Raw genomic sequence first — 13992 nt, forward strand, 5'->3', positions numbered from 1 at the left:
AATCACACGAGTGCACTATTATAACAGTTCTCCATCAGATCTTAAATCCATCTACCCCTGTCCTTGGCATCCCCCAGTGCCAGCAGCAGGTAGCAAGGACAGGGAGCAATGTGCGGGCAGCAAGTTGTGCTACTTTCTCCAGAATACTCAAGCAGCCTTCCCTATGCAACAAGAAAATAACATGAGAACTGGGTTCTGTCCTCACTGAGAAGTGGCATCTTGGGTTTTAACATGCTGTAGAGTATTATCCCCAGGCTATAACACTCAGTGCTGCTTATGTTTGACACATCTTAGCTTCCCGTGCATATATTTAGAGCAGGGACCCAAAGAGATGCAAAATGTGTGTTGATAAATCAGAATCCAAATGCATCCAAATCAGAATCTCATTTTTGGATCAGGGTCAACAACTACAAAAGCTTATATTCCAGCTAAAGACGCAAAGTGACTTCAAGTGAACAGCGTAATTAATAAAGACTTTACACGAGAGTATCTGTATCTGGTGAGCCCACTGTAAATCAGAAATTATAATGAAGGTGCTACCTCTTATCTGGAGTTGGCCATGTTCACTTGTCACTGCAAGTGCAGGAGCCAACACGACCAAAACAAAACAGGAAACTGAAACACTTATCCTTGTGACATCAGCAGAGTAAAGCCAGCCAGCAGTGACTATGGAGGAGCATGCACACCTCCCCACTGGTCTCCCAGATGGTAGATTCAGAGACTAAGTAACAGACCCTGTTAAGCCTACATTTGTCTGAAATTCAACTCAAAAGAGGGAAGAAGGGGAAAAATCTTTTCCTATATTGATCGCATCTGTAATATACTCAAAGTTTTGTGGAACCCCTTTTGGAGCATGCTAGGCATGTAAAATTGCCTACTGGAAGTCCATGCCAAGCTTCTTCAAATCACTGTGCAAGACCCTGCAGAGCAGCACAGTGAGCAGCTTGCACCCACCCACTGTCACACAAATCAGCAGATGCAGCAGTATGATGCGTGTTAAAGAAGCAAGCTGCTCAGCATACCCAGCTAGGCTTGTAGCAGTTTCAGGGGGGATCTATGTAAAGTGCCATATATTAACAAGGGCCAATATACTGCAGTAAAGCTTAAATACCTCTGCAAGCAAAACAACATCAGATAATTAAACCAATGAGAAAACCTGTCTTGACATTTGCTGAATTCTTTTGGCTTTCCTTTGAGTTTAAGACATGGCTTGAAGTGCACACGCATTGTACAAGGGAAGCTGATAGGAAGAATTGTGAAAATTAGGCAATATATTCATCTACCTGCAAAAGTCTGGGTACAGATGGACTGGAACAAGTGATATACCTCAAAAATTGGTGTGAAACAGCTCCTTCCAAACATGCATAGCAAGTACTAACAGACAACCTGTATGGTCCAGTTTCAAACCTGCGTTCTTCATTACCTTGGCCATGAGCAGGACAGAGGCCTTGGCACAGACTCTGAAAGGTTTCTGCCTGCTAAATGAACCAAATGGCTCTCCAGGGCGGCTGCTGACAACTCTCAGCAGTAAAGGTAGATGTTAAATCTTGAATTAGTTTGAAGTCACGCTCATTAAACTCAGAAATGAGACACAAAGATGTTTTCAAAAAGGATGAGTTAGTCAATTTTTAATTACTTGTCAAGAAGGCATTTTCTGAAAAGTTTTTCACAACTATGGAAAGCAATAAACATGATGTTTTATAGTTGTTTTCATTTTCATGAAAAAAAAAAACCAGAATTTGAAGGGAATACAGAGACTGAAAAAAGCATGCTTCAGTCAGTATTTATGTAACACTCTGTCCACAAGCACAGAGATCGAAAGAGAGTGCAAATATGGAGTATTTCCCTTAAGAACAGAATGGCTAAACATTTACAGATAAGAAAAAATAACGAGACCTTTTGTTCTGGTCATCCCCAAACTGCCTTATCCTCCAATCACATAAATCTAGCATTCACACAAGTTCAGCTGCTCTGTGATTCCACAGGTTATTACTTGTAGCTTTCTGCATTCATTCTCACATTAAATCTGGCTGTGATTGTTGTGAACAACAACAACAAAAAAATCAGTAGTGACAAAATGATTTACTAACATTATCAGTCATGCCAGTATATTTTATGGTCTGAAATGCATTAGGTTTGGCTTGCTTTGCATCTGCAATTCACCCCTAGGTGGGCTGCTGGCAGCCTGCAGAGGCTGCTCTTGCTGACCTTAGTGGCTCATCCGACTACATTGTGCTGCTGCTTGATGAGGCCACAGCAGCAGTGCCAGAGGAGCATGAGCCCACACCAACTGCAGTAAACTTTCAGGAAATTACTTCTTTCCCCTACCTGCTTTCAGCAAGTCCTTCCTTTTCCGCCACGGGTAATCCAGAAATCCTTTTAGCACAGTGTCTGCCACCAATTCTAACGTGTGCAGAAGCTATTTCTTCTTTCTTTCTTATTTTTCTTTTCCTCAAGAAAATGTCTGTCAAAATACTGTGCCATAAGAAAAGTACTGCCTTATGCCTCATGTCATAACTGGGGTGTGTTCCCTCATCCCACCTGCCTCTGAGCAGGGGACCTTAATACACACCGAGATGAAAATAAGGAATAAATAAGCATTTTATCTCCAAAAGTTGGGTTTGGCTTTATCACGGATTCCCTTTACTACAAATCACTTGCTGCATTTCAATCTGACCAGAGGCCATCCGTGCATTAACCAAGATCTTTATAAAAACATAATCCTAGTGCTAGATGGCTCTTGAACTCCACCACTGCAATACTACCAAGCCTGTAACACCACGACCCACGAGGACCGGCCTTTGCTGCAGGGTAGGCAAGCCTTCACAAGAAGTCTGGAGGCAGCATCTACTGCAAGGTACAGCAGCCAAACCTATCCCAGTGCTCAGTGGGGCAGAGATGGAGACAAGTGAAGAGGAAGACTAAGCTTCTCAGAACATTCTCTCATTTGTGGCAATGTAACATTTTCACAAGGGACGCTGAAGAAAACTGCAATAGACTGACACATTTCTGTCTGCTGGGAAAACCTCTTAAGCCATGAGGCAAGATTATTTTCCTCTCTTCCCCTATTTATTACCCAAGGAGGAACCGTACCTATCTGATGCTCACATATTATGCCTACCACATACAAGATCACAAAGGAGGTAGTAGGAATAGAAAATTAAAGAGAAACTTTCATGAAAATAAAGAGAAATAGCATTTTACATCTGAACAAAAGTACTATATAAGTTGTCAAAGATGATTTCTGTAATTTACAAACGGGTGGATTAAGGTTGCAAGAAGGTACGATGTCATCTCTTATGCAAAGTTCTGTAACCCAGTAGCTAAATTAACAGATCTTCACATTATATTACATCCCCTGAAAAGCAGGTCTTGGGCAATTTTTTTTTTTTTTTTTTTTTTGGAAGAATTTAATAAAAATATCTGTCTCATGGGAATCTCTGGAAAACTAGATTCTTAGCTGGTTATTACAGGAGCAATTCCAAATACAGTTTTCTGCTTGAGAGAAACAGCCTCATGCCTTTAGGCTTATCATTACAAACAGTATTTATTATTTCCTTAAGCAGAACTTTAGCCTTAGACATAGTTCCCAATATCTTGACAATGTGCAACACTGCAGTAGTTTTGTAAATGCAACCTATTGATAATCTATCTATAAATAAAAGACAGTTTAATGTAAAAACTAGGTTCTGACCATACTGCCTCCTACTAGAAACTCTGGAGAAGCAGACAGAAATCAAATATTCTTTAAAGGTTAGGGTAAGCTCTGCTACCAAGAAAATTAATCAAGAGCAATATTTTTAATTTCACTCTGTCACCACTGCTGAAACATCCACTGTTTGGTTTCCATAAATTTTCAGCGAGAGTTGACAAATGGCAATGGATGCAATTCTTTCCATTTGGAAGAATTCAGTGACATTCCTCTGCTTCATCCACACTTCCATGTCAGACACCATTCTGTCAGAATGCCCTTCTGCTGCCATCTGTCACACAGCAACAAAATGGAACGGAACATTGTTGGGGAGGTTCAACCTCTACTGCCATCCATCAACATCTGCCTCTGACAGCATAGGCCAACATCATACAATAGGAAGCATTACTTTCAGAGCAGCCCTTGTATTTTTCCCGTGTGGTCTTTTGAATTTGTCTTGGCATAATGATAGCATCAACAGTAGCAATAGAGAATGCCTTCCCCAGTCCTCCTCCCTCACTGCACAGCCTCCTCCAAGAGGCAGTAAAGTGTGGGCTTCAAACATCTCAGGGTGAAACTGGTGCTATTTCACTTCCTAAGGTAAAGCTCAAATCACCAAGCTGATATTTCGAAGGGATTCCACTGCCACTCTAGTCAATTTTTGAAAACCACACTCTGGGCAGGTCTCTAAAAGCCATACCAAAGGTACCCATCTTCAGCAGACGGCACAGAAATTCACTCTTCAATTGCACTTCTCATTGTAGCAGAGAGTTGGATCTCTGGACACTTTAAAGTCACTCTGTTGATAGTAACTTGTTATGTTCAGTAAATTCTTAGTATACCCATAGACAGCTTATACACATACGTGCTAGGTATGTAAGGCACAGCAGGTGCTTCACAACCACTGCAGTCCAGTGATACAGAGCACTTTGGATATAATAGCACTCGTGCAAGATGCATTTATTAAGTTTTGGCTCAGAAGTCTCACCACAGGGAAAAGCAAAGTCATGCCAGGATGTGGTTGGTTTGATAAATAATGGAAGGAGATTTCGTAATACAGAACCCTATTATCCCTTCAGCATAAAACGCAAGGGAGGACAGAAGCTAATAACACAGCAGTATAAATTTCTCCTAATGGAGAGAGTGACAGATTCTTCCCTCGAGGGGAGACGGATTAGGGTTTGTACAAAATGAGGCAGCGCTAAGAGCTGTTGGCTATCCCAGACCTATCTGTTGGTGGAAGCCTATACTCTCTTCAAATAATGAGGTAATGAACAAGAGGGGCAGCAAGTGGAGGCGACCAAATCCTGCCTGAATGAATGAGCTCTCTGGACACCAGAAACTCTCCAGCCATGCAGCTATAGCAATCCACTGACCAACTGTCAGTCTGGCCTTCTGTTTTCTTAACCCCCTGGTGAAGCAGCTAAATGTCTAGTTAATTATACCTCTGCAAATTACACATCTCTGCCACCAAGTTCGCTTCTGACGGAGTGTGATGGAAGCCAGCAGCACAATCACTTGAATAATTCAGTGCTACCTGGGAATCGCTTGGAGACAAAAATCGAGAGTTTTCTCCTGCTTTCCAAGCCACTCTGAGGAACTAAAGCTCATCAGGATGTAATTTCTTCTCCTACCATTTCTTTTTCTGAAACAAAATATAAAATAAATTCAATCTGTTGGCAGTGAAAAATCTAAGTAGTATTAAGGGAAGAACAAAACAAAACTAAACCAACCGAAAAAATCCAACAAAAACAATCTGGGCAAAACCAAACAGCTTTCTGCAGAAGAAATATATCGATACGTGCAGCATGCGACACATTTTGTGGACAGTACTTGAATCATTGCTGCTGTACACTGATGAGAGGTAGGTAAATTTAATCACTACCATTCACTTTCCAAACGCATCGTTCTCCAGGGTCAGAATTGCACACACTGCAGCCAGCAGGGGCTCAAAACAGCTGTGTTTGAACACTGCAATGTATTATGGCCTTTTTATGTAAATGACAAACTCATCGATTATGCCTAAATGGTACATACAGAGTCACAGTCAAACAGCTGTACGTCTGACTCCATGTATCCTCATTTTCCTTCTTGAACCAGGAGCAATTACTGAATGAACTCTGCACGTTGAAACTAAGCCTCATCTCAGCCAAAGCAGACATCACTTCCTCCTGATGCAATACAATACGATCAACATCTCTGGGAAACTAAAGCTTTACATCAGGGCAAACAGAAGAGCTGCCCAAGGAGCAGATAACCAGCTTACACAGAACTCAGAGTACCCATGTTATCAGAATGGAGAACAACTGCAGAAATCAGTTGGAAGCGTAATTCCAATTTAGCATTGCTCAGTGTGCAACTGAAGAAGACCACTTTGCACTGAAAATTACTTCCCTTCGGAGGCTTTTGGCGAATGCTGCTGATGCTTCTTCTCTCAGCATGCTAAAGGAGGTTAACTCTGCACATACGCTGAGCAGATATTTTCAGATTGAGTTCTAAATTGTTGCCTCTCTCTGAAGGCAAAGTCCTTGAAATGTTACTGCTCTCACAGTCTCCTTCAGGAGAATCTAGCAACGAATGAAAGGACCTAGAGGATTAAGCACTATCTACTGCATTATCTACTGTAATGCGAACCACTCAGACTGCCAGCTCCTGCCACCAGCTCAGTGGCAGCTGGCACTGCCAATTCTGCCTCCATCACTGCCACAGGCTTCCCCTGAACATGGGGCCAGCACTAGCAGCATGGCAGAAATCATAGCCACAGTGGAGTAGCAAGGAGAGCAGCAGTGGGAAGGGCTTGGGAACAGCATGGTACAGGCATGGGATGGGCCGGCGGCCAGGGCTCCTCATCCCATATCAGCCAGCATCTGGAGCTGTGTGGCACTCACAGGCTGACGTGGTGCTGAGAACTGACTTTTACACAAATGCTGCTTACGGTTCTGTGGCCAAAGACAAAGCATGGAAAAATGTCACCTTACCACTGGAAATATTCCCATTTTCTCCACTAAAAAATGAATTCCATCTAAAATGTAGTACTTGAATCCAAAATTACATTTAATTTAGTTTATCCCTCCTTTCACATTAAGAATTTGAGTTAAAAGACGACACCTCAAAAACAATCATGCACATTTGACCCACAACTGTGATTCCCATTAGTTCAGTATAAATGGTTTTTGGTTAACGAGCTAAGCATCTTTTGGTTAATTAATTATTTGTCCTAAATAACTCCTTTGGGTCTAACTGTGGTCCCAGGGATGTCCATTTCCATGCTTTGAAATGCTTTGCTGAAGTGCCATCCTCTTCTTGTTCCAGTAGCATCGTGAGACACAGAATTTCCACTAAGTTTTCAGAAGTGCCCAGAAGCCATTTTTTTTTAATGCTATTGCGTGACGGCATGAAGCATCTATTGTTACATTAGTCACAAAAGAGCTTAGACATTTGCAATAGACCAAATGTTACTAATCTAGTCTGACATCAGATAACTGAGATCTACAGAGTTTCCTCAGAGGAACAAACGCCTGTAGTTAACTGTACTTGGTTAAAAGGTCTGAAAGCAGCTTTTCACTGTCTGACCTGTCCAGTGCCTGGCCCGAAAGTGCTCCCCTGTAAAGAGGATTCAACATCATTTTCTTTATTCAACAACCAGTTTGCAAAGAGATTTTAAACTGCAGTAATTACTGTATGAGAAATAAGCTCACTGTATTTAAAAAACGATTAATTCTTGCATAATTCTTCTGATACATTATGGATACTCCCTGCTGCTGTTTGTTCAATACAGAAGCTGAACTGTATTTAGGAGGTGCTATGGGCCAGCAGGCATTATTCTGAGCAAGGACTGACAGACCATACATTGCCATTTCACCACAACTGCCCTGCAAGAGTCCTCTCTCCCCATGCTTCACAATCACTGTATCACCGAAGTAATGAAGAACCTGAGATTAAAGGTAGTAAAAAGTAATGTATAGCATTTCTATTACAGAATTCTCTGTTCCAGCTGCTTGTTCATCACTTTAAATTATAATCCTCTGCACACTCAAAATATTATAGCATGAAAGTGATTAAGATGTTACACAAATATGAAGGATTATCAGATTGAGGGAATCCTGGCTAAAGTACAAACAGATGAATAAATCTGACCCTCTGTAAAATAAAGAATTAAAATGCATGTTCAACAAAACAAACTACCAGCTGTGACACAAACTAGTATTCCTCCAGATTTACAAAGGTATGGTTATGCTCTTTGGCTTAGGCTTGCCTGTGTATCAGTATTTTCTTTGCAGATTATTCACTGTGTTTGATATTCTCTGATTTGTTACTACAGTCGTTTCTTCACCGCAGCGTCAGCACTGCTCTTCTACATGCGCGTAACTTCTCTCCCCATGCCCTCGATTTCAGCCTGGTTAGTGTAGTGACTGTCAGATAAGACAGTTCCTATTGAGATACAGAACTCTTCTACATCAGAAGCTATCTACAGCCCTACCAGTTATTCACCAAGGATCTGGCATATTTGCTTTAATTAACTCTTCCCTACTTTCTCTTCTAAACAATTTTGTCATTTATCACATTTACTTAGCAACATACTTTCCAGATGCTTGGACTCCCACTGCAGCTCTTTAGCTTTTCTATGTGTTTAAAGTTCCTATGTAATGAGACCAAGTGCACTGTTTTCTCACAAACATTCTGAATAGCAAGGGTTTTTTAACTCTTGCATACAGCTCATGGCCTTCAGCTTGCTAGCAAATGACCACCATCTCATTTCCCACAGATGTCAAGCCTACGTCTTTGCATCTGTCTCTCCAGATCTGCTGGAGGAGCAGCAAGTCAGGTGAAGGCAAAGGCCATAAGCAGCCATGTGTGTTCACGCAGCTTTAGTGTATTAGCAACTACACATCTCACAAGCATCACTCGAGTTTAGATTAATTCTATAACATCCAGCAAATACAAAGAACTCCACTCTAAAATTGTAGACCATTTTTTTACAGCAGTCTACTGTATCGCAATATTGAGTCAACATCCTCCAGGAAGCATCCATTCTGTACTTCAAAACAGACATTCAAGCAGTACAATTCCTGAAATAGAAAACTACAAGGCAAAAGGAAAGTGGTTGATGTCAAACTCTACAGAAGTAACAGCGCTTTCTTTGACAACACTGAGTGACAGCAGGCAGTTATTTTCTTGCATACTTACAAGCATCAAGACTAACAACATTACTTGAACACAAACATCAACTGGGCCATCAACAACTGTCTCAGGCGATCTCATTGTGCAGAAGAGCTCATACAAAGTCCTTGTACGATTTCCCCCCCACTAATAACCCCTAGATAATCTCTTGCTTTACGTAATGCTTAAGATTGAGTAGCAACAAGTATTAAAGGCACGGCAGTTGGTACTGTAGTAAGTTGTCACAGCTACTTGTGATGCTGCCATACTGACATAGCAATGCATCGCGTAACAGAAATGTTACAAGGAAATAAAATTATTAAGTCTGAGTGTCTGGTATCATTTTGCTTATTTCATTTGTTTGATATCATAGTTTGCTAAGTTGCTACTTGCATACATGATCATCTCAGATCACACTTCTGAAAGTTAGTTTCCCAGTAGTCAGTTATACACAAAGCTAGCTACCTTGCCAATTCTACACGTAATTACCCTAAGTAACACAAACCAAACTATTTTGGACAACTACTGGCCAGAATAACTGTATTTCTGAAAACACACTTCCTTTCCTGCCCTCTCCTAGATCCAATTTATGCCAGAATCATACAAGTGAAAAACTCTCCTCCTCCTTCCTTAGGACTCTGAAAAGTGTGTAAGTGGATGAGAAGACATACAGCAGACTGTCACCTCATTATGCTGGACTCGATTTCAGTAGATGCAGCGAAGGCAGAGCTTGGATTGTTTTTCCTCTTCTTTAATACAGGATGACATGGACTGACTTTTATTGCTTCTGAAAGCATCCACAGAGCCATTCAATAAGATTTAAAAATCTCCCAGTGATGCAATCCTTATTGCACGTTAGATGTTATTAAGCCTCTCAAGCATATCTCGGGCCTAGCACAAGCCATCTTCAAGGCATCTCAGAAAGCTATTATGCTGAAGGCAGTATTATTCACATTACAACTGCACCAAGAGATCTCTGAGGCTGAAGCCATACTGAGCCAGACATGCTGTGTGCTGATAGCAATAATTCATGCTTGGTCCCAGGAGCTTACCATACTAATTAACCAAGCAGAAGATACAGGAAAAGTCAAATAAAAAGGACTTGCTTGAAGTTTATAGCCAACCTACAATTAGAAATCGCATCTTTTGAATCATGAGTCAGTCCCCTTCATAAAACCTGATCCTTCAACTTCTGCTGAACAATGAATGACACAAAGCAGACATGATAAAGCTGCCTTGAATTTCATCTTGGAGATTTCCACAGTGCCAGAGGGCACTTAAAGCTAGCCTCTGCACAGCACCACTGCTTTCAGCCCCCTCCAGTGGAAGGTTCTCCAGCTAGGAAAAAAACAAAGGTATGCCATCACGTTGTAATGCCTCTGTTTATAAAGTCCTCCAAATTCTCCCTGCTCCACTCGCTGGCAATTCTGCGTCCTACACACAAAATGAGAAGTGGGGGAAACAGGAGGTCCACAGTTGCTCTCTTTTTGAAAAACCAGGACCTGGGGAAGTTCCAATAGGGAAATCATTCTCACATTTTTATTATGTGACACTTGACACCTGTAAACGTTTTAATTCCTACTGGCAACAGAATCCCTTGACAGTGCAAATGAATGTGTTCTTCTGTCCTGTCCATTCCACTAGAAATAAGGATTGCTTGAAAAAATACAAAGTAAATTCCCGTGTAACATCAGAGAAAGCTGAATCCCATATCAAGCTAGCTTTAAATCTGCTTCCTTGCTATATAACCCCTAGAATCTCCTACAAAGATAGAATGAAAAATGTGTAAAGGAGTGCTGAATTACAGCCTGTTTAATAGCCTGCTGTGCAAAGGAGTAGTACTGTGTGAATAAACACAATGAACCCTGTCCTTGAAATAATTTATCCTCTTTTCAAATTGATTAAGGTAAATGAGGTTATTCTGATTCATTCAGAGTTATATTACAAGGACAGCCTACCTCAACAGCTCCCTCAGAAACACCAACCTTTTCTCTGCTAATTCCATGTGCAGCATAGGTGCCCTCCTACTTATGCATGTTTGCAAGGAAAATCGGGCGCATTGCTCTGGTCAATACCACTGCAATTCTCTGACTGCTGTTCTGATCTGTGCTTTCAGGAACTGCTAGCTGCTCCACCACTGAGCACAACGCCTGCATTTTTTGCAGCATGTTTAGTTTAACACTACTCCCTCCAGAGTACTTAACTTTGAGCTCATTTCCCATTTTAAAAGTGTCTGCAACTGTCTACTTGTTTATTTCTTAATATCTGAATAGACAAATACACCACAGTTCACCTGGATTGTCATTTAATTCCTCAGTTCTTTAACTAATACCTCCCTATGATTTGCAAACTTAGACCTCAATAACTGTCACTGTTTTTACAGTTTCTAAAACAACCTGACATTAAAGGGAATCATTAAGTGAAAAAACACTTTCCTATAAATAATGACCAAAGCTATTCAAAGTTATGTAAGCTCACACCTGGAGGAGGCACAGAAATAACTGGCAGTATACGCACAGCTGACCTAAGCTGCAGGATGACAATCTGCACTTGTATGAAATTGGACATTTGCCCATTGTTTCTGTTGCCCCCACTGCCAGCCTTTGCAGCTGGTGCTGCTGTACCCATGGCAGTCATGCACCCTTTCTGGGGCCTGCCAAGACACCTCCAAGTAGGGACACTCAACAAGAAAGTACGGCGGGCAGGGGAAAAGTAACAACTTCAACCTTTGAAGTCAAAGGGTTGTGATGTTTCATTAGAAAACTGAATTAGAGGTTATCAGAAATGAAATAGGTCAGAAGACAGTGATATAAGTGATAATTAATGTACCGCTATAATAGATGTTAAAAGATACCCCCTCCCATAGTAATTTTCTCAGTAATGAGCAAGCAGTGAACTGTGCAGGCTTTTTTTTGCCTTTTTCCCCAATATCTTCCCCACACACAGGCAACCCCATTTTTAAGTGCTAGTGGAGAGGATGTTTTAGCATGGGAACCCACAGGGCATGGAAGCAGTGAGGATCTCTAAGGGGATTCTTTCCCAGAAACTCCTTCAGCAACAGCAGCTTCCCTGCATGTCATTCAGTCAGTCATACAAAGGGAACAAAGAATCTTGGAAAAATGTCACATTAAGATTCTGAAAGTGAAGAATCCTTTATGGTCCTCAGCTCTCTACCTCCTCCTTTAGGTTGACCAGAAGGCTGAGTAAGTCATGTAGCTGGTCGCATCTTATGCAACTACCACTACCATTGCCCAGCACTGCAAAGGCCAGGCTCTGGCTCTTGTGACAGCTGGTGACCTGCGTCCTAGCATCTTGTGTTGGGGCCTCGCTCTGAGTCTCCACACTTGTCTTAGCATCAGCTATCCTCTCAAGCACACACAGGACCTCAGTCTGGGTCTCCACGTCCTTTTTGGCTGCAGTCTCTTTTCTGCTTGAGCATGCGACTTCCATCTGGGTCTCCACAATTTTTGTGGCGTTAGCCTTCCTCCGGGGTGCAGCCATCGCAAACCAGCAGGCACAGTAACACTACTAAACAGTGTTAATGAGGTGTGCCTGATCACCCCGCCTGCTGCCGGCAATGCTGGCTCTGCCCTCGCCCCGTGGCGGGTCGTTTACAGGAGCCCGCGCACTTACCACTCACCCCAGAGCGATAACAGCCGTCCTTGCTGTGGAGTCCCGTGCAGGAGCGGCTTACTGTTCTCCCCTATAAATCAGCCCAGGTGTTTCTCACACAACTCCGTGTCGTGTGACGGGTCGCTGCCCTCCCGGAGGCCTTTTCTAGGCGACGGAGCGTGGATGCAGAGCCGTGGCCGCGTCGGCCGCTCTCGCGAGAACTGCCCGGCCGAGAGCTGCCCTCTGTCGGGGATCTCTGTATCCCCCGGGACCTCGCGGTCAGTCGCCGCGCTTCTGGCCGCACCAGCTCCGAAGCAGCGATCCTCGGCGATCAAGCAAGAAGACAAACACTTTGATGTTTCTTTACCTTACAAAAATCTTCACCCAATAAATTACAATTATGTAAATATCAGCCCCCTGGGGTGTAAGTGCCTCTTTGAGACTTAAGATGATTAGAGCAGAAAAATTACTAGATTTGACCGTGACTGTGCTGTGCTTCCTAAGGAAATTCTGTTATCAAAGAGTTTAGTCCTATTCCTATTGAAGCAAGTAAACTTGGATGCTGAGCTATATGGAAAGAGAATCCATTGCACTCATCTACACAGCACCCCAAAAGCTCAGATGATAGCAATATCCGGGGCAAGAATATTGAGTTACAGTTTTTCATACTGTCCTTCTGTAGTTGTTACTGATTTTATTATTAATGTTCCATTTCTACTAATGTGAAATCTCAAGCTTTTACAAACAACTGGAAAATATTATTTGATTCAAACAGCAGCTGGGCAGCAAGAACATAGGTCCATAATCACATTCTGTGATCAGCTCTATGCGATCATCCACTGATGAAGCAGCACACAATTACATTGCTTCTGATATTAATGCTTAGCGGATAACAGCTTGATACTATACTTGAAATTCTATGGCAATGATTACAGGATTTGTATGAGATGGGCAGCTGCAGCTACATAGGAAGAATGCACATGAAGAAAAGCACATTGGTTTTGGTAACCTTGATAACATCACCAAGACCTTTCCATCACCCTCACAAATGGCACCATTTTCACTTTGTTCTTAACATTTTTCACATTGGGCTTGGCAATCTCTTTGAGGTACTAAGAAGCAAATATCTTCCTCCGTTCCATCCTTTGCCTATATGATCGTAAAAGTCTCCCAAGAGCTTAACTTGCTTTCTCTAGGACCAGACCAGTCATTCTGTGACTTGATATAGCCATTTCCTTACAGGTTTTCTTCTTATTGAAGACCACACTGCATACTAAATTTCCAAGGAATGCAAAGAAATGATACGGGAGCAGACTTGAGCGTGTTTGTAGACATAAAAGGATTTAATGAGGAATGGAGGAATCAACATTACCACAAGATTAAGGCTTTATCCTTAGCTGAGTTTGTAATAAATTCTATAATAAGGCATCTTAAGCAGCCAGCACAGAATTAGAACAAAATACCAGATCTCAAATGGGTTGTGAAACATTGAAATTTTGAACTGTTTTCCAGAAGAGAGATTACGACTA

The sequence above is a fragment of the Tetrao urogallus genome (assembly GCF_951394365.1).
Source record: "Tetrao urogallus genome assembly, chromosome: 6".
Taxonomy (NCBI): Eukaryota; Metazoa; Chordata; class Aves; order Galliformes; family Phasianidae; genus Tetrao; species Tetrao urogallus.